The 20752-nt window shown below is 40.2% G+C and overlaps 1 protein-coding gene across 11 annotated transcripts in view; it reads right to left on the reverse strand.

Moving 5' to 3' along the window:
- Window positions 1-20752, reverse strand: part of CEP170 (centrosomal protein 170) — a 183483-nt gene that overhangs the window by 155860 nt on the left and 6871 nt on the right. The window contains exons 2-3 of one of the 11 annotated variants that reach the window (XM_084622206.1): window positions 7942-8065; window positions 5808-6647 (exon numbers count right to left, since the gene is read on the reverse strand). The exons of 9 other annotated variants lie outside the window; for them this stretch is intronic. The gene's annotated coding sequence lies outside the window, so the exon portion shown is untranslated. The remainder of the gene's footprint in view (window positions 1-5807; window positions 6648-7941; window positions 8066-20752) is intronic. One more of the 11 variants, XM_084622205.1, reaches the window with a different exon arrangement.

A 20752-nucleotide genomic window follows, 5' to 3' on the forward strand; every position in this document is an offset into this window, starting at 1 on the left:
GGCAGGCATACAGTAGGGTCTGTGACGAGGAACTGATTGGTGGTTGATGTTAAGCACCAGTCTTCCCGCCACAGGGACTCAACTGTCATGTCCCGTCATGGCAGCCTTCACCACAGTGGGTGTCATGATGGAAGATGTGTAGCTGGTGGACTAAAAAGATCGTTGAACAAGGACAAGCTTGGGTTGCTAGCTGCAATCTCCCTCCTGATTTGAGGAGCAGCAATGTGGCTCAGCAATGGAAGCCATGAAAGATGAGTTGGCTGGAGAGTTCCTATGATGATGCACATTGTTGAGTTCTATGTCAGCAAGTTTGGTGTTTGCTGAGAGACTCCATATTGGTGCACAGTACTCTGCTATTGAGTAAGAAATGGCAAGATGGCAAGATTGGAACATCCGCTCCCCATAAAGAACCTGACAGTTTGCTAAGAAGGTTGGCTACTATCTTGCTCAGGTGGCTTTTGTATGCTTCGTCAAGGATCATAGAATCATAGAATATCAGGGTTGGAAGGGACCCCAGAAGGTCATCTAGTCCAACCCCCTGCTCAAAGCAGGACCAATTCCCAGTTAAATCATCCCAGCCAGGGCTTTGTCAAGCCTGACCTTAAAAACCTCTAAGGAAGGAGATTCTACCACCTCCCTAGGTAACGCATTCTAGTGTTTCACCACCCTCTTAGTGAAAAAGTTTTTCCTAATATCCAATCTAAACCTCCCCCACTGCAACTTGAGACCATTACTCCTCGTTCTGTCATCTGCTACCATTGAGAACAGTCTAGAGCCATCCTCTTTGGAACCCCCTTTCAGGTAGTTGAAAGCAGCTATCAAATCCCCCCTCATTCTTCTCTTCTGCAGGCTAAACAATCCCAGCTCCCTCAGCCTCTCCTCATAACTCATGTGTTCCAGTCCCCTAATCATTTTTGTTGCCCTTCGCTGGACTCTCTCCAATTTATCCACATCCTTCTTGAAGTGTGGGGCCCAAAACTGGACACAGTACTCCAGATGAGGCCTCACCAATGTCGAATAGAGGGGAACGATCACGTCCCTCGATCTGCTCGCTATGCCCCTACTTATACATCCCAAAATGCCATTGGGCTTCTTGGCAACAAGGGCACACTGCTGACTCATATCCAGCTTCTCGTCCACTGTCACCCCTAGGTCCTTTTCTGCAGAACTGCTGCCTAGCCATTCGGTCCCTAGTCTGTAGCTGTGCATTGGGTTCTTCCGTCCTAAGTGCAGGACCCTGCACTTATCCTTATTGAACCTCATCAGATTCCTTTTGGCCCAATCTTCCAATTGGTCTAGGTCCTTCTGTATCCTATCCCTCCCCTCCAGCGTATCTACCACTCCTCCCAGTTTAGTATCATCCGCAAATTTGCTGAGAGTGCAATCCACACCATCCTCCAGATCATTTATGAAGATATTGAATAAAACCGGCCCCAGGACCGACCCTTGGGGCACTCCTAAGTAAACTGGGTATGCTTCAGCCTCTGGCCATTTATTATGATGTTTAATTCCCTCTTAGCATTGGCACAGTGGAGGCAGTATGTGCGGCAATGGATCAACGTTCTCATAGTGCCATCAGGCTCACACTCCGACTCTTACAACTCAACCTTGAGGGCTTATCGAGAGCCAAGTGATATTTAATCAGGAACTCTATGACCGAGGCAGAGACAGAATCCAATTCTCCACAACAGCATTCAACTGACCTAAACATTACACTGGCCTTTCTGTTCCTGCAGTTCCCTGCCTCATTCACTCCATGTTTTCCAGCTTCTGCAACAAATGAGGCAGGTGTCCTACGGACAGACTCCACACTCCTGATTCATACCTAGAGCAGGTTCATCCTGTGCACTGAATAAGGAAGGGGTCCTGTGGAAAAAATAGTATGTGATCATGTATTTAAAGACTGTCATAATGCATATGCATTGTGGGGAGGGGAGTGGAATTAAAAATGTACACGCAACCTAAATTCATTAATTTCCTAACTTTGGAGTGCTTGACTTTGCAAATTTAACGTTCTTTTAACATAGTTTTTGTGTATGTACTATACTGTAAACATTTGAATGGGAAAAATTGTTCCTGAGAGAAAATGAAGTAGACTAGGTGCACCAAGGAGAGAGAGAGATGGATTAATATCTCTATTAGATAGAACATTCCTAACCATTTCTGATGTTAAAAAAATTAAAATTCATGAATTTTCTTTTTCTGGCCACCTCCCTTCTTCCCCCAGATAATTAGTTTTTAAAGCTGCAGCAGATACGGAAGTAAAAGGTTAACTATGATCATGTTTCCAGTGTTTTAGATTTAAAATGCATTTTACAGTGTTGCTGTTTTACAAGTATTCTGTACGTGCTTTCTTGAAACCAAAGTACCTTTGATCCCTCTTAGCCATAACAAGAGAATGTTAATGTTTCAGTTGGAGGGAAATTTCAGTTTATTACACTGCTGCTAAAAATATTCTATTTTGTTTGAATGAAATACTCAGGGGTTTTCTTCCTGATGCCTCTATGATGTTACAGTCCCATTAGACCATTTGATCACTGTTTTCAATGAACAGGAAATAGGAACTAGTTATAAAACTAGCTTATATTTAAGTCTAACATAAAACACTATGGGTTACGTACATACACAGGTTTTTAAACAAAAATTGTACCATATGCATATTACAAAAGGTAAAATGTATTCTATATATAACAGGAAATCTATATATAACTTCAAAAATCAATGAAAATGGATTACTTTTCCTTATCTAAGCCTACGTCTTACAAGAAAACTCATTAATAGCCTCTCACAGAGACATAAGTCATTTAAGAGGCATCACTTGGTATACCTTCACACTCCTTGCAGAATTTGCAATGCTCCCTTTTAAGTCTTCCAGGTTATTTCACAATGAGAGATATAATTTGAGACTACAATCTCACTCAGATGATTCAGGAGCCCCAGTTATCTCTTATTCACTCTTTAAAACACACAGAGTCAGAAAACCAAACCTGTATTTGTTTGGGCTTCCAGTTCCCAAATGAGTTTGGGAGCATTCAGTCTTGCTATAAATAGTTCACAAAACGAGCATCCATGTTTGTAGATGCAATAGAAAATGCATCTACATTTGGACAGGCACAAAAAAACATTCTTCAGGTTCTATGGCAACCAACTGGAATGATCTTACATCACATACTGGCTATGAGGAAAAGTCTACGAAAGACTTGGAGTAGGAGTTTCTCATCTGACAGTGCTGAGGAGCTGGCAGGAGATGAAAATGCCTCAGAAAAGCAAGTGACATTTTGAGCTAATGATTATGCAGCCTAAAATAATGCAACCTGAGACAACAGTGCTCAGAAGGAGAAATGCAGAACCTTTCACCTTGGCCCTTACGCACCAAGCAGCTGAGGTAGGTCTACACAAACACTGCAGGAGTGCCACTGTACAGCTTCAATGATGATGCTAACTCCACTGACAGGAAGGCTTCTCCCATCAGCGTAGATATTCCACTTCTGTGAGAGGTGGCAGCTATGTCAACAGTAGAAGCCCACACATCAACATAGCACAGCCTACTCAAAGGGTTAGGTCAGTATAACCATGTTGCTCAGGGGTATAGATTTTTCACACCAAAGAGTGATGTAGTTATACCAACATAAGTGAATAGTGTAGACCTGGCCTAACAGTGCCCATAAAGGGTGCTGAAGGACCCAAAATAATGGGGTGTAAAGTCTATTGCATTATAAAGCAAATAAGCAATGTTTCGAAAAAGCAAAATTCCTTTGTAGCATAGCATAGAAGAAAATGTTACCCAGATGGAAAAAGTAATTAGATCACGCAGGAGTTTTATACCAGACCAATTAGTTGTCTTTATTTATAAACAGGACAACCTCTGCTGTTTGTTTCATCCTATAGATTTTTTCTCTTGTAGATTTCACAATTTCTCATTTGCACCTGATTCAATATGAAAATAGCATACAGCATGAGACATACAATACCCAATGCACAAATGGCCAGACAGGAAGATAGGTGTCAGTTACCTTTTGCCTGAAAGGAAAATCTCTTAAATGTGTCAACACCTACTGACCTGCCTTAACTCTAAGACCTTTAGATACATAACTCCTTAAATATTATCCATACTAAGATTTCACAATGATTATGAAGACCAGTAGGCTACTGGCTCTTGGTAGAGACCTCACATGCCACCCTTTGATGAATTATTATGCAGGTATCTCATTCAGGGGATCCCGATAAAACACTATGCACACCCTGTGCCTTCTGCCAGTTGGCACCAAGGGGCCCCTGGGTCATAGGGTGCCACAAGGGCTGAGATAAACCAAAGATTATTCAGATTTCCCCAGCTCTTGGCTTTGTGACAGGGATGGATACCATAAATTTACTTACATTCTAAACTGGAGCAACATGGTTTAATTGAGAAGTGAATAATGCAGGGATGGCCAACCTGAGCCTGAGAAGGAGCCAGAATTTAGCAATGTACATTGCCAAAAAGCCACAGTAATACATCAGCAGCCCCCCATCAGTTTCCGCCCCACTCTCAGCGCCTCCCACCCACCAGCAGCCCTGCCGATCAGCACCTCCCTCTCCCTCCCCCACCTCCCAATCAGCTGTTTCGTGGCGTGCAGGAGGCTCTGGGGGGGTGGGAAGGACCAAGGGCATGGCGAACTCAGGGGAGAGGATGGGAATGGGTGAAGTGGGGGCAGGGCCTGTGGCAGAGCCCGGGGTTGAGCAGTGAACACCCCCCTGGCATATTGGAAAGTTGGCTCCAGCCCCGGAGTCACTGCCTATGCAAGGAGCTGCATATTAACTTCTGAAGAGCCACAGGTTGGTCACCCCTAGAATAATGCATGCTTAACTTTTTTTTTTTTTTTTCACTTTCAGGGTTGTTGTTAGTCAGTCCTTCCCCTTGTAACCCCTTGCACCTGTGGATCTAATTCTACTCTATTAAGCCAGTGTAAATCTAATGTATTTCCAGAAACTTTCATGGAGTTTACTCTGGTGTAACAGAGAAAAATTACAGCATCATATATTTTTATGACAGCATCTTCCTGTTCAGGAATTTGCATGCCATTGGAATAGTAGTTGAGAGTCTATTTGGTTGAATGCTCCAGTCAGTTGAGTGTTGACTAATTTGCATGACAAAACAAACTCCCTTTTTAACCTGTAATCACAGCTGAGTGATTTCTCAGAGTGCAAAGAGACATGGATTTTGAGTGAGCAATAATCCAGTAGACAGGAGAGTACCTCATTAATTAAATCTAGGCTCTAAAATGCATATTATGATTTTATTTTATATGTAACCATTTGTTTCTAATACTTCTGCCTGTCACTACTTGAATCTCTATGCTTTATTACAAAAATTAATACCTGATTTCACTACAAACAAATCTAAGTGCTGTGTCTTAAGCTGAGCGGTGATCTGAGGTGGAATTGATAAACTGGGGTGTACGGTTGCTTTGACAGGATGCTTTTACTTCTACCAAAACATACTTCTTTCTTACCTGCACAATGTTTTTCTATCCATCTATCTCATTCAAAAACAAAATCTAGTTATGACTAACCACATTTAAGAAGGGAACCACACAGAGTAAGAACTCTTTTTACTTACTATCCAGACCCGCAAAAGATGAAGGCAAAATGTGAACTTTTCTTCCTTTGAGTATAAGGGCACAGCCTGTGTTTTTAGTCTGTTAAGAACTGGAAACTGCTGAAAAAAACAGTTTATTTGTAGGATCCAAGAAGTCAAGTATTAACAGGAGAAGCTTTTCTCTTTAACCCTAGAAAATATAGAAATATTGAAGTGCAGCTTTACTCACTGAGGTCATTTTTCATAGAAGTGAGAATCAGGGCAAGTAAATAGCCAGTTATTTTCCTATATAATTTTGGGCCCCCCAGCTGAGGCCCTTCTTTTTGCCAGTGGACCCTGCGATAGACCTGCAGATCATCTCCAGGAACAAGGACAGGTGGGATAGCAGAAGTTGCAGCAGCCCTAGGAAAAGGGGGAAGAGGAAGGAAGAGCAACTGACTCCCTGGGAGCTCTCTCAGACCAGGGAGATTCACTCATCCAAGAATGAATAGAGGGCACAGGAAAGAACAGATCTACTTCCCTCCTTTCAGTGGTGGATCTCTGGACTGCCTGGAGTGAGCAGTTTGGCCCATCTGCAGGTAGCATGAGGAGAAGCCTGTTCAGTGCTCAGGGACAGGTTATCAGACTCCCCCGTATTACTTTCCCCTTTCAACTTTTTGGCAGGGAATACTCATCCCCTATATTCCTATTACAGGGCTACCACGAGTGCCTTTCTCAACCCTTCCAGCTGTCAGTTCCATTCTCAGGTGCGTGGTGGGTGTTTCTCCTAGAGCACAGTGGGTGCAGAAAATTCAAATGGAGAGAGGCTCAGGTGCTCTTCTTCAGCTCCCTCTGTCACTCTTTTACTTTTGGAGGAAGTTCAGGGGGTGGAAGGTGTTTCTCCCCAGATCTCCCCCAAAACAACATTTGTATGTGGGGAAAAGTATGGAGAAGGAATAAGGAGATCCCCTCAACAGGTGTTCCTTCCTCCCCTTCCCTGATTTTCTTATGGTCTCTGCAGCCTCTACAGATCCAGCTGGCCTCACCCCCTTGCTGAAGATATACAAGTCTACGTGGAAAAGATTTCAGTCTGTAAAGAGGAAGGAAAAAAAGACTACTTGTGAAATAACAAAGAACATAGACTTGAAAATTTTACCTATTAATGATAATAAAACACTTGTAAATGGCTATAACCTTTAAAATTGAATTATCTACACTCAGAATCCCTTTTTGTGGACTGCTGTTGTATTCAGAAGTACTGAGGTAGTGATTGTGCTGTTCAATATTTTTGTACTTAATTTTACAGCTGGGCATTCAGAATTCTCAAACTATAAAACCCTACTCTAAAAACTGTTAAAAAGATAGTCAACTGTTAGTTACCATAATAAAAGAAGGTTAAGGATTCATCAGAAGTTGGTTTTCTATTTTCTCCTTATCACAGAAAATAAGACCATTTCGCAAATATTCAAGAAAAAAAGTCAACAACAGCTCATTTTTAAATTCATAATCTTAATGTTCATTAAAAAGGAATCAGTTCTCAGATTCTCTGATAATATACCCTACATGAGGGAAAGGCTAAATGTAAATTTATTTTAGGCTATGTCTACACTATAGCCTATGTCACCAGAAGTTGAGTCGCTCATGGGGTGTGAATATTCCACCCCACCTGAGCGACATAAGTTACAACATAAGCATTTATGTGCTGATGCAGCTTGCGGGTAGGGTTTTTTAAAATCGGTACAGCTGCACCACTGCAGTGCTGTACATATAGACATACCCTTACTGTGATCAACATTTTGATTTAGTCTAAATATTTTCAAAGTAAGATTTTTTCAAACTAAAAGGTAAAAAAATCAACTTGGTTTTCAAATGACATCAAGTAGCATGACAGGACAAAATATGACCACTTGATAATCTACTATGCCCTTTGACGTTCAGGGAAGTGAATCAAGGGTAGAAACCTTTTGCAATTGTCCAATATTTCAATTCATCCAGACTAGGCTGTCTACACAGCAAGTGACATAACAGTTTATTGAAAGTACCTACTTTGCACCTGGTTTTTAAGGAAATGTAATTTTTTAAAAAGGTAAGATTTTAAGTGCCTTTCTTCTGATAAGTGGGCATTGTGACTCTTGGTAATGATTATGCCCAGCAATTTAATTACCTGAGTGGGCACTAAGTCATCCTATCTTGGTATAAAATGTAATCATTGCCCTGCAATGCAATTTGGGGTCACACTGATTCATTTAAATGGAATTATACAAACATAAAACTGGAATTACACAGTGGTGAATAAAATTAGATCCCTTTGGTATCTTGGGCTGTGCTCTTCCCCACAAGAACCATAGTAAGTATTTCATAGAAAAATGGATTGATACAAGTACCCTTTTCCCTTAGAAATCCCATGGAGATAATCCTTATCTTGGTGTAGGTCTTCAGAGATGTCAAAAGATCAGAAGGGTGAGCCTTGTTTTGTAGTGCAGCATTTGGCAACTGAACCTCAGGAACCTTAAATGAGAGGGTGTGAGAAGAATATGGAAAAGATGCTTTAGTGCAGTGCTTCCATCTTGAATCTGAAATTCTTGGAGCAATTTTAGGTCCTGCACTGAAGAGATCTTTTTAGGTACTGTAAAGAATACGATCTACACCACAAAGTCTCTCTTGTTCAGGAACTGGTCATTAGCCCCTGCCCTTAAGAAGTGATACACAAATGAATCTGAGCTGAAGACTTGTATGGGTGTGGTTCCTGGGGTTCTGGGAAATAATCTTTTTCTGCTAAATATCTTGCCTAAATTATTTACCCACTTGACCAACAGTTACAACATTATTTTATAAGAAGCCAAGATCTTCTCCAGAGGAGTGTTTCAGTGATGGATGGGGAAGGTGGTGAAGGGAAGGAGTCAGAATGATACATTTTGCTGTCCTGTCCTTCCTCTCTTTTGTCTCGACCATCTTTTGCTGTAGCTCTCATATGGTATCTAGAAGAAATTAAAAGACTGTCTATGAAAAGACTGTCTTCGTCTTTACTAGGCCCTAAAGTTCCTTTTCAGTTGTTTCAGTGACATTACAGATTCTCTCTTTTAGGATGCAGTATGTCAAGTGACAGATGTCTTTTTGAAACTATGTTAGCTGCCACAATCACTGTTGCAAAACTCAAGAAGTTGAGAAGTATCCACTTCAAATGACAATGGTAAATAGACATTTTGTAGAATAGGTCTAATCCTCTTGACTTCCATTGAGAATCTTTCATTTAAATTCATCTGTGCAAAATGGCTATGCAAAAACATGTTGATGTACCCAATGCTGATGGGATCTTTGTAGAACTTCTCTGCAATACTCTAACTAGTCAGTCATCAGCATAGTGTTCTGACAGCTCCTGACAGTAATTAATGCATGTGTCTGATGTTTTCGGCTATGCAAAGGAGGTTAATCACATGGTTCACTATGTAAAATAGTTCTGGTGGCTATGATATTGCTGCACTGATTGTGGTGGGGTACAGAAAGATCATTTTGCTTCCTTTCCTACAGTGACAATCTTGTAAGAGTTGTTTGTGCTGCTGGCTGATGGATTCAGGATGCCTTTTGCACCACTGGTGCTCTACCTTTCTGCTTGTGCACATCAGCATCTATGCACCATGGTGATCATCGGGGAGTGAGCATCTTGAGGCCCTCGAGATGTCAGTGATCGCAGACCTCAGGTCACTGTACTGACTATTCAGAGCCTTGGCTTTTTATTAGTTGGCTTGTTCTCCTAGCTAAAATGTAAATTTTAGCTTTAGTTTCTATTTCTGTAAGATAGTCAAGACAAATAGTCAAGACTGATTCCCTGACTACTGTAAAGTGAATTATTTTTACCCCCAAAATATTGTACTCTCTTCTGTATTTTTATCCCTGTATTTTCTAGTTCAACCAATGAAGGTGGAGTTAACTTTTTTATGGAAGACAAACATCTGGCTTTCTAGTGACACTGCCAATTGAAAGGTTGTGCTGAAAAAATAGGCTGTGCTATAACTAGTGTCATATTGCAGTTTGTAGTGCAGTCATCTGTTCAGCACATTCAATTTATTTGATGCATCAGAGATTTTGTAATACTAAAACAGCCTGAGCAAAAGCAAGCATCTGAATTGACTGACTCATTCTGCCCTCAAGCTTTTATTGTGGTAGAGTTAACTGGGGATTATATGGGATTTTCTGAATGGTGCATATGTACATCAAATGGCTCCAGGTTATAAAACCTAGCAGTTGTGGCCTTTTGAAACACCTGTATAAAATGAGGCTTATGCGAGTAGGTCTCCTTCACCATGGATATGATGATGTACTCAAGTTGATAATCACAAACTGAATAATTACATACCAAATATTTTAACTACTGAGATATTATGTAATTTGACACATTCTACTGCTAGAGTCAAAGATGGTGGGTAATTCAGATACTGAGATGTATCTTTCACAATCAGTGATGCTGGGCAGAAAGGGGAAATGCTTTGAAGAATTTCTAACCCTTGACAGTACAATACATGATTTTGTACATTTTGGAAGCAGCAGGAGAAGTGAATAAGGACAGCTGCTGGTGTAGGCTTCATCAAAGTCCAGCCAGTGACATAACACTATCATCTGAAAAGTGTATAAAATTAAAACTATTTGCTTATAAGAGGAGACCTATTGGCAGGTTCAGCACAAGGTGGACTTAAAAAAAAAGTCTTCTGCTATGCCCCTTATGGAATAATTTGGAACTTTTTACAGTTAATCGTAACAGCCAAGTCCACAGATGTAATTTTTTTTTTTACACTATACAAGATGTTTGTTCCAAGCACAAGTGAAGCAAGCCCTATGTTAAATATATATAATTACAACTACATTTTATATATTGCACAAAACCATTGGAGGCTCAAAACTTTACCTTGTTAAAATAGCAAATTTGCGGTAGCTAATGATTCTGCAATGGCACTGGTGGACTAGCTGAGCTACTATTTCTTTTCCATCATTGAACAGTCTCATAAATAATGACATGGTTGTTTTTACAAGACACCCCTCTCCCACCAAACATTCATTTTTACATTTGAGCTCATAGCAAAAACTCCCTTATTTTATATCTATGTAGTCATTTTAGACACATACACTTTGGTCATTCTATATTGCTCTTGACAGACATGTTCACTACCATTTCTTTGATGTATTTCCCATATACTGGTAATATCCTAGCTCATATCAAGATCATGAAAACATAGAATAAAACTGGATCTTTATACTGTACCCATTATATACAAAGATGTAACATTATTAATAACTTTGTTTCCGATCTGTAAAACAAATGTTTGTTCATATAAATAATTAAGTGGAATCCAGGAAGTTTATCTCCATTTCTAAATTAATTTTGCGGCAGTCTGATCAATATCTTGCTACAATATACATATGTTTTATCTGCTTAATTCCGTTTCTCCACTTAGTCTGTTACTGTGTCAAAAAAGGGATTGTGTTACTACTGGGGGAATTCTGTGCCACTGTGCAATGCAGAATTTTACAGAAATTAACGCTGTGTGTGCAGAATTTCCTTTCCCACACAGAAATGGGCTGCAATGTTGCTAGCTGCCATTAGGGGCCGCTGGACCTGGCAAAACGCAGCTCACACAAAGAAAACACTGCTCGGGGAAGGGCGCTAGAGGGTTTCTGGCAGCTGCAGTTCCCAGCATCCCCTGGGGGAAGGAGAGGACAGCGCACAGGAAACTGTGCAAGCCTGGGACTGAGCATCAGGCTGTTTATCCCTCTGGATCCCTGGGCTCTGCGGGGGAAGGGGTGGGTGTCTGGGCAAGATGGGTCCCACAGTTGGGCTCTGGAGGCGGGTGCGAATATCTCGGCCAGGGGGGCCCTGTGGCTGGGCTCTGCGGGGAGAGGAGTTATGGGTGTCTGCCCCTCCCCCAGTTCGGGGGGAAGGGAAGGGAAGGGACAGTGAAACAGGAACTAGGTCGTCATCGGAGTTTCTTTTAACTCTTTACTCCTAGGTGAATTTTTGTGTATGTCTGTATTGTTGCAGACATACTGCTGATAGGTATTTTGAAATAAATTACCAAAATGATTGAAACTGGTGTGTTTAAGTAGTTATTTTGACAAAATAAAATTTGCAGAATTTAAAAATATTGTGTGTAGAATTTTTAGGCACAGAATGCTCCCAGGAGTACTGTGTCAAAACAGGTATGCCATAATCTGTATTGGCTATGATAATTTCTCCTCCAGTTGCCCACAAATGTTTTCAGACATTTTACATCAGATCAAAACCAGGCTAAAAGATCAGTAGCGATACTGGATTTGGCTAAGCTGTAATTCTATGATATCATGTTGTTCTGAAACAGAAGCATGATAAAATGGTGGCTGAACAATATCAGGAGATCAAAGAACCAGAACTGGCAAAGCCAAGTGAAGCAATCAGTATAACTCAATCTACCAGAAAAAGGTATAACATGATCCAATGGCTGGAAATTGAAGCTAGACAAATTCAGATTGGAAATAAGGCATACATTTGTAATGGGAGAGTAATTAACCACTGGAACAATTTATTAATAAGGATTGTGGTAGATTCTCCATCACTGGCAACTTTAAAATCAAGATTGGATGTTTTTCTAAAAGATATGCTCTAGGAATTACTTTGGGGAAATTCTATGGCCTATGCAACACAGGTAGTCAGACCAGACAATTACAATGGTCTCTTCTGGTCTTGGAATCTATGAATAATTAACTAACCTAACCTGTAGACAAGCTCATGAATAAACTTTCCTTCCAAAACTGTCTAGTCTCTTTGGTTCTTTTTGTGTGGGAGCTGACTTTCCCAATTGTTTCGACTTTTCATTTGCAGTGGTAACAGCCAGTGAAGATGGAGCTGGATGAATATAAAAATGCTCAAAACCTTTGGACAGCACGGACTATCTCCCAACAGCACATTGTGAAGTTGCTGAAACTGAGGCAGGGGTAGCCCAAAGATCTATGAGAGTGATGGGTCATCCTTCAGGATAGGTTATAGATCCTTGATGATGCGTTGGAGAGGTTTAGTTGGGGGGTGAAGGTGATGGCTAGTGGCGTTCTGTTACTTTCTTTGTTGGGCCTGTCCTGTAGTAGGTGACTTCTGGGTACTCTTCTGGCTCTGTCAATCTGTTTCTTCACTTTAGCAGGTGGGTACTGTAGTTGTAAGAACGCTTGATAGAGATCTTGTAGGTGTTTGTCTCTGTCTGAGGGGTTGGAGCAAATGCGGTTGTATTGTAGAGCTTGGCTGTCGACAATAGATCGTGTGGTGTGGTCTGGATTGAAAACTGGAGGCATGTAGGTAAGCATAGCAGTCAGTAGGTTTCTGGTATAGGGTGGTGTTTATGTGACCATCACTTATTAGCACTGTAGTGTCCAGGAAGTGGATCTCTTGTGGGACTGGACCAGGCTGAGGTTGACGGTGGGATGGAAATTGTTGAAATCATGGTGGAATTCCTCAAGGGCTTCTTTTCCATGGGTCCAGATGATGAAGATGTCATCAGCGTAGCACAAGTAGAGTAGGGGCATCAGGGGACGAGAGCTGAGGAAGCACTGTTCCAAGTCAGCCATAAAAATGTTGGCATACTGTGGGGCCATGCGGGTACCCATAGCAGTGCCGCTGATTTGAAGGTATACATTGTCCCCAAATGTGAAATAGTTATGGGTGAGGACAAAGTCACGAAGTTCAGCCACCAGGTTTGCATTGACATTATCGGGGATACTGTTCCTGATAGCTTGTAGTCCATCTGTGTGTGGAATGTTGGTGTAGAGGGCTTCTACATCCACAGTGGCTAGGATGGTGTTTTCAGGAAGATCACCGATGTATTGTAGTTTCCTCAGGAAGTCAGTGGTGTCTCCAAGATAGCTGGGAGTGCTGGTAGCATAGGGCCTGAGGAGGGAGTCTACATAGCCAGAGAATCCTGCTGTCAGGGTGCCAATGCCTGAGATGATGGGACGTCCAGGATTTCCAGGTTTATGGATCTTAGGTAGCAGATAGAATATCCCAGGTCAGGGTTCCAGGGGTGTGTCTGTGCAGATTTGTTCTTGTGCTTTTTCAGGGAGTTTCTTGAGCAGATAGTGTAGTTTCTTTTGGTAACCCTCAGTGGGATCAGAGGGTAATGGCTTGTAGAAAGTGGTGTTGGAGAGCTGCCTAGCAGCCTCTCGTTCATATTCTGACCTGTTCATGATGACGACAGCACCTCCTTTGTCAGCCTTTTTGATTATGATGTCAGAGTTGTTTCTGAGGCTCTGGATGGCATTGTGTTCTGCATGGCTGAGGTTCTGGGACAAGCGATATTGCTTTTCCACAATTTCAGCCCGTGCACGTCGGCGGAAGCACTCTATGTAGAAGTCCAGTCTGTTGTTTCGACCTTCAGGAGAAGTCCACCCAGAATCCTTCTTTTTGTAGTCTTGGTAGGAAAGTCTCTGTGGGTTAGTATGTTGTTATTTCTTGAGTCCGAGACATCAAAATAGGATTCCAGGTCACCACAGAACTGCATCACGTTCGTGGGGGTGGAGGGGCAGAAGGAGAGGCCCCAAGATAGGAAGATTCTTCTGCTGGGCTAAGAGTATAGTTGGCTAGATTAACAATATTGCTGGGTGGATTAAGGGAACCACTATTGTGCCCCTTATGGCATGTAGTAGTTTAGATAGTTTAGTGTCCTTTTTCTTTTGTAGAGAAGCAAAGTGTGTGTTGTAAATGGCTTGTCTAGTTTTTGTAAAGGCCAGCCACGAGGAAGCTTGTGCGGAAGGTTGTTTTTTTATGAGAGTATCTAGTTTTGAGAGCTCATCCTTAATCTTTCCCTGTTTGCTGTAGAGGATGCTGATCAGGTGGTTCCGCAGTTTCTTTAGAGTATGTGGCACAAGCTGTCAGCATAGTCTGTGTGGTATGTAGATTGTAATGGATTTTTTACCTTCAGTCCTTTTGGTATGATGTCCATCTGTTTGCATTTGGAAAGGAAGATGATGTCTGTCTGTATCTGTACGAGTTTAATCTTCTATTATTTCAACTACCATTCTAGCTCTGTGGTTCCCCAGAAGTTTTGGGCTGATTCTGCCCCGTGCTTGCCTGACCACCACTATGGCCCCCTCTTATTTCAAGCTATCATACACATTAGCTGCGTCTCACGTGTCTTCTGGACACTCTGAATATCTGCTGTCTTTTTTCTTCTCTTATTTCTTATACATGCAGTTTCTTTTTGCTGGTCTATCTTTCTATTTTTTATTCTTACTTTGGATACCATGTTACCTTGGTTGTCTCCCAAGCCTCAGGTTGTGAGAGAAAGGTTTTCCCAGTTGTGTTCTCACCCTCCCCACACCAGTATTGCGCACCACTGCTCCCTGCAGCTTGCCTGGTACAACCAAGATCAAAGGGAACAGAGTTGTGTAATTCCACCTAAAGAAACAGAGAAGTGCACTCCCCCCAGCAACCATGCTATAGAACAGACCAAAGGCAAACACCTTTCTTTAGCTGGCACCCCTCCAAGTTAGGAACCCTAGCCTTAGACAGCTAAATGCTAGAAGATATAAATATAAAATAATAATATAAAATCAGCATAATTTATATTATTTTAAACAGCCGTGTCTGTCGTGCTTCACCCATCTTCATTTTAAGACTTGAAGAATGTCTATCTTAGTTTGAAATACCACATAGCGCCTATACCTAGTATCCAAACTTGGCATGCAACTTCATTTCTCAAAGTAGGATTCAACAGAAAACACTATGTATAGGATTTCTTGTAGAATGTTTGGACTGAAAGATTTACAAGAGATTGCAAGTTGAATTAAGAAGTTGGTTGGCTAGTACTTACTACAGAAACTGCAATGCCATACGTAATAAAAACTTTAGTCTTAAAAATAATATTTTAAATAAAATCCTATTTTACAGACTGTGTGACAGACTGCAGCCTTATGTTCATCACTTTTACAATACTATGATAAATTCTATACAAAGTATGCCTTATGAGGTATCATTTGAAAACTCAGTCTACTGAACGTTATTGTCCTGGTAAAATGTGTGTAGCAACATTGTATGTAAACTTAAGATTCTACTGTAAAACACTGCTGTTTAGAAAAGCAGCCCAAACCAGTTCCTCAGAGACAAAAGGTTAGCCAGCACCTCAGCCAGGCGTCAACATGATCAAGTGGACTATTACAGGGTTAAGTGGCCATTCTTTGGCCGGAAGAAGTGTATGAGCAAAAAATTTACATCTTGGCAGACTGACTTGCTGTCACCTGAACCCCAGCTGGAGATGATTCTCAGAGAGGAGGGAAAGATATTAAAATGAGGAACAGAGGACACAAATGAAGTCTCTCTACTCACGGCATCAACGTTTGGAAAGACAAAAGCAGCATCATTGAACCGGGCGAGTAGTTCTGGGTGACAGATCCAGCCACACTGCTGTGAGCATGTGGTGAGAAAAATCTTTTTTTTTTTTTTTTTTTAAGTTCACTTAAAAGTGTTTGGGAAACTCCATTCGAGATAACAGGCTTTATGCTTATTGTTTTCTATTAATGAAATGGACTTTCTTTGAGCTTGTACTGCACAGAAGAAAAGACCTGGGTAGTACAAGCTGCACATTTCTGGGGACAAGTCTGGGACTGGGAATTTGCTGGTGTCACTCTGCAATAGAATTCAGGAGTGGCTGGCCAGAAGTACTCATATAATTCAGCTGGTCGCAATTTTGCATGCTAGAGACTATGTCTAAACAGATAAGGAATCATTCTCACTGCAAAACAGTGTAAAAAGCACCCAATTAGAGAGCTGAGGGGACACAGCTGTCCAATAGTCCAGACTGTAATCTGGAGAATGTCATACACAGGTTTTAATGCTCCAGGACAAATTCTGATTGACTTACAGCCAATAAATTTCAGTGAGGTTGAAACAGGTGCAACTCAATGCAAAATGTAACCTCAATGCATAATAAATTAATTACCTAATTATCTGCAGTATGGTCTAGCAAAATAATTACAATGCGATATTTTAAAGGTTATTTTATTACAGATAAAAAGTACTGACTATGAAAATATTCAAATGAACAACTGAAACATAAGAACGGCCATACTGGGTCAGATCAAAGGTCCACCAAGCCCAGTATCCTGTCCTCTGACAGTGGCCAATGCTGGGTGCTCCAAAGGGAATGAACAGACAGGTTATCATCAAGTGATCCATGCCCTGTCACCCAATCCCAGCTTCTGGCAAACAGAGGCTAGGGACACCATTCCTGGCTAATAGCCATTGACAGACCTATCTTCCATGAATCTATCTAGCTCTCTTTTGAACCCCGTTATAGTATTGGCCTTCACAACACCCCCTGGCAAGGAGCTCCAGAGGCTGACAGTACGTTGCGTGAAAAAATACTTTCTTGTGTGTTTGTTTTAAACCTGCTACCTATTAATTTCATTCGGTGGCCCCTTGTTCTTGTATTATGAGAAGGAGTAAATAACACTTCCTTATTTACTTTCTCTATACCACTCATGATTTTATAGACCTCTTTTGTCGCCTCTTTTCCAAGCTGAAAAGTCCCAGTCTTATTAATCTCTCCTCATATGCAAGCCGTTCTATAACCCTAATCATTTTTGTTGCCCTTTTCTGAACCTTTCCCAATTCCAATATATCTTTTTTGAGATGGGGTAACCATATCTTCATGCAGTATTCAAGGTGCGGGTGTACCATGGATTTATATAGAGACAATATGATATTTTCGGTCTTATTAATTATTCTTTTCTGGATGATTCCCAACATTTTGTTCGCTTTTTTGACAGCCGCTGCACATTGAGTGCATGATTTCAGAGAACTATCCACAAAGACTCCAAGATCTCTTTCTTGAGTGGTAACAGCTAAATTTAGACCCCATCATTGTATATGTATAGTTAGGACTATGTTTTCCAATGTGCATTACTTTGCATTTATCAACATTAAATTTCATCTCCCATTTTGTTGCCCAGTCACTCAGTTTTGTGAGATCCTTTTGTAGCTCTTCGCAGTCCGCGTGGGACTTAACTATCTTGAGTAGTTTTGTACCATCTGCAAATTTTGCCACCTCACTGTTTATCCCTTTTTCCAGATTGCTTATGAATATGTTAAACAGGATTCAGCCTAGTACAGATCCCAGGGGGACACCACTATTTACCTCTCTCCATTCTGAAAAGTGACCATTTATTCCTACCCTTTGTTTCCTATCTTTTAACCAGTTACCAATCCATGAGAGAACCTTCCCTCTTATCCCATGACTGCTTATTTTGCTTAAGAGCCTTTGGCGAGGGACCTTGTCAAAGGCTTTCTGAAAATCTAAATACTCTATATCCGCTGGATCTCCTTTGTCTGCATGCTTGTTGACCCCCTCAAAGAATTCTAGTAGATTGGTGAGGCATGATTTCCCTTTACAAAAATCATGTTGACTATTTCCCAACAAATTATGAAACAACATTTCACTTTTTTATGTCTATCATTGACAGCTGCAACATTTAGACAAACAGAAGTTAAACTGAACACAGAAGAGAATGCCTTCTCATTAAAGTCCTGCCTCATTAATTATGATTTTGGCTTATACATTATCCCAAAATAATGGGATTTATTTATATAAATATATTTATATATTCATTTATACCTGCACAACATCATTGGAAACTATGGCATTTTACAAGTGTAACTGAAGGAGAATTTGGACCTGTGGTTGGAATATCATGAACAGTTCTGAAGATTATGAGCAGGAATATAATCCAGCTCTCCCTCAGTTACACTTTTATAGTTCATAGTGCTTCAGTGCTAACAGGAATAAAAAGTAGTGGAATATTATTTTAGTCACAAAAATGAGCAGATAGATCTTTGAATACACATGGGAGCAGAGATTTGTATAGTAAGAGGCAGCCATTTTTTACAGAGGCACTTTTCAGAGCATCCTCAGTGAAGCGCTGATAAGGTGAGAGTAATAACCTTTCAACTACATTAGGGAGTTCTGAATATATCTGACAAACATATTAGATACCATGTTTGCAGAATAACAGCTAGATTTTAAACACAGCTAATACTCTTGTTTCTTCATCAGACATGGAAGTTACTGAAAAAAGCTTAAAATGACTAAGGCAAAAAAATTATCCACTTATGTACTTCTCCCTTAGTAAACTGAGGTACTACACAACTGCAATGATGCACATTCTTCAGCGACACAAACTCATACAACTCTTCAGCTCTATTTGTCAGAATAATCATCCAGGTCATCCAAAGGTGATCATGGATTTAAAAGAACCTCAGGGAAAACAAACAGTGTAGGAAACCTTAATGTCCTTCTGCAACCTGCAGGACTTTCCTCCTGAACATGGAAGATACTCAACAATAAAAAATTTAGACCATAAAAACCAAATAGCCAGAACCAAAGAGAGCTTTTGTTTAGAAACATACAAAACTATTTATATGCTTTTATGGCTGACTATCTCTATTTGTGGTCTCAGCTGGCAAGTTGGCTAAAAAATTATTTGTGTCATTTTAATTAGATTTTCTTAATTCAAAAGTACATTAGGATTAATACATTACTATTTAGGAGTCCTGGTGGATGACCAACTAACTCCAAGTGTGAGGCCATGGCTAAGAAGGCTAATGCAATACTTGGATGTATAAACAGGGAAATATTAAGAAGCAGTAAGAAAGTGGCATCACTGAACATGGCACTGATAGAGATCATTACTGAACTACAGTATCTAGTTCTGGAGTCCACATTTCAAAAGAAGGAAACTGAAAAATTAGAAAGAGCTCAGATGAGTTACAACAACAATTTGAGGTCTGGAAAACCTACCTTACAATGAGATTTATGAAGCTCAATCTATTTATTTTATCTAAGAGAAGGTTAAGAGATGGCTTGATAATCGTCTACGAGTACCTACATGATTCTGATAAAAGACAGCTCTTTAATCTAGCAGGAAAAGGTATAACAAGATCTAATTGTTGGAAGCTGAAGCTATACAAATTCAGATTGGAAATAAGATACCTGTTTTTAAAAGTGAAAGTTATTAATCTTTGGAACCACTTACGAAAGAGAAGGATTCCACTATCACTTAGAGACTTTAAAATCAAGACTTGGTGTCTTTCTAAAACTTATGCTCTCACTCAGCACAAAGTTATGCAGTTGATGGAGGAATTCTTGTGTGAAATTCTATGTCCTATGTTATTTGGGAGGTCAGATTAGATGATATAAGGGACCCTTCTAGTTTCAAACTCCATGAATATATATTCTAAGAAAGAAAACAGTATTTGGCTATCATGACAAAAGGTAATATTTTTCTGCAACTCACATAAAATCCTAAATACCTAAGTATAAGAGATTTAATTAACTTTTACAAGTAAGTATTTACATTTATGGTTTCATGAACCCTGATTGCATATTTGTGATAACTTTGTGATTCTTACACAGTGATTTTCATCTCTACAGCGTTTTATAAATGTTAGCTACATTAGTGTATTAAAAAAAAACAAAACAACAAAAACAAAAAACCCCAGACAAAAAAATATTGCAATTCTGATACAATCAATCTGATTAGCCTGCAGGTCTTTAACCATATGAGAATTTGGCAAATGGCAAAAAAATTACAGTCACAAGAGCAACTGTCTAATTTAGATTTTAATCTTAAATCCAACAGCTTCCCCCCGTTCCTCCCCTGCTATTACGGGGTTATGTTTATTTCTATTTTCCTATGCCCATAATATACTTATAAATATTACAGTGATAGGTGAGTGGGAAATGTTTTCATTTTAACTGGAAGCTTTTTATGTATGTAAGAGCTTTCCTTAAAGCTCTGTACAATAAGAATGCACTGAAATTACTGTGGCACAATCTAAACAGAGTAACTGGTGACAAAGGAGGACTTTCCCCAATGGAACATACACGGAACAGATCTTTTAAAACAAAAACCAACTTATTTTGTCAGTATTTTTCTCTATTTCCCCTACTATTATTGAAGATAAGTATACTACACAACTCATTTTCTACTGCTTGACCATGGGCACAAGTAATAATCCTGTATTTATAACAAATGTCTGTTAAAGAAGAAGTGATTGAGGTTACAAATGTAGCCTTGTGACCTCAGTACAGCAACAGAAAATGAGATGTTAAGGAGAAAAAAAATACTGGTGGTGTTTAAATAGTCTAAGCATTACCAAAAGAAGGTAGACAAGTAGAAGGTAAATAGATT

The sequence above is a fragment of the Lepidochelys olivacea genome (assembly GCF_965140295.1).
Source record: "Lepidochelys olivacea isolate rLepOli2 genome assembly, chromosome: 3".
Classification (NCBI taxonomy): Eukaryota; Metazoa; Chordata; order Testudines; family Cheloniidae; genus Lepidochelys; species Lepidochelys olivacea.